General features: G+C 36.7%; 1 protein-coding gene and 1 pseudogene across 2 annotated transcripts in view; both read right to left on the bottom strand.

The window, feature by feature from the left end:
* Window positions 1–1486, bottom strand: part of Znf81 (zinc finger protein 81) — a 220562-nt gene that overhangs the window by 75826 nt on the left and 143250 nt on the right. The gene's annotated exons all lie outside the window — the stretch shown is intronic.
* Window positions 493–1486, bottom strand: part of LOC105742484 — a 5649-nt pseudogene continuing 4655 nt past the window's right edge.

Genomic DNA, 1486 nt, shown 5'->3' with positions numbered 1-1486 from the left:
CAGGATGATCACTACAAGTTTGAGCTGCGTAGTGAGACCCTGTGCCAAAAAAAAAAAAAAAAAAAAAAAAAAGAAAGAAAGAAAGAAAGAAAAGAAACAAGACGTACTATACATGAAAGAAAGAAAAGATGACTGTAAACTGCATGTACAGTAAACATGTACTAAAATTTTTTCTATAGTTAGAAAAATCTAGGCTTTTAATTTCAAACACCTCAAAATTTCTAGTCTCTACCCATTACCCAATTCCAAATCCACTTTCTCATTTTTAGCTATTTGTTACCACAACATCTCATTTCAAAGTATAAAAAAACAAGTATTAATTTTTCTTTTTTCTGACACAAATGCTCATGATTTAATGAGGAACAGGAACAAAATCTCTGATTGTTGGTGTTTCAAACTTTATTGGCATCCTCTGGCATGCATAAGCTGATCCTCTGTGGCTTCAATACCCTTTGGCCTTCAATATAACAGTATGTGCTGATGAGTGCTTCATCAAACAGATAATTTTTCCTTGATGGATGTGGCAAGCGTAACAATGTTCTGAGTCTGCTTCAGTAGCAGCATGTCAATCATACTCCCTTGGAAAGTCAAGGCTCCATTTCTTAATTGCTGATGGTCTTGAAAGCAGTAATTAGTTCTTCAGCTCACTGGATTATTTTCCAGAGCAGGGACAAGGGTGAACAGCTCCTGGACCATGGTGATGTAGTTCAGGTGGATCACCTTACTGGTGAAGCCCATGGCAGAGGCCTCTCTCTATTGTCTATACAACTTTTCTCTGTCCAGGAAGTCAATGTATACCAGGTATATAGCTTGTAGGCCAAAGGCCTTGGCCATGATGAAAATCTTTTGTCAGGTGTAGAGGATGTCTTGGGTTTCTTTACTACTTGTTGCACCTATGCTGGCTCAAAAATCTCCAAAAACAACTACATCTAAGAAAAGACCCACTTAAGAAGGTGAAACCAGGAGAACCATTACGAGTCCAATCTATGTATTGAGACCCTGTAGACCCTGCACTAAAGTACATAAAAAAGAGAATAATAAAAGATGCATAGAACATGTGAGGTGATACACACCTGTTTTCAGCAACCAGGAGGCTCAAGGAGGAGAATTACCACGAGTCTGAGGCCAGCGTGGGCTACACAGTAAGTTCAAGGCCAGCCTGAGATCCTCAAAAACAATAACAAAACAAAAAACCACAAAAAGGATGAATAGAAAGGGACAGAAAGCATGTAGAAAGGCAAGCAAGGAGAAGGGGAAATAAGTAGAATAAAGATAAGCCAGGTACTGAAATCTAACAAACTCAATGAATATATATTATATATACCATAACGTGAGCTAAGATTAATAATACCAACAAAGATAATTTTTTTTTAGCTGTGTTAAAGTTTTATTAAATTTCAATACAAAAACATTCCAAAAAGTAATCTATAGTCTAAGAGTTCTATGTCAAACAAGACATTTTATCATTCCATTTCTTTACAGCCAG

This window comes from Octodon degus, unplaced genomic scaffold (genome assembly GCF_000260255.1).
Source record: "Octodon degus isolate 3935 unplaced genomic scaffold, OctDeg1.0 scaffold00055, whole genome shotgun sequence".
In the NCBI taxonomy this organism is placed as follows: Eukaryota; Metazoa; Chordata; class Mammalia; order Rodentia; family Octodontidae; genus Octodon; species Octodon degus.
Note: the sequence above shows the minus strand (reverse complement) of the source record. Positions and strands in the feature narration are given on the sequence as shown.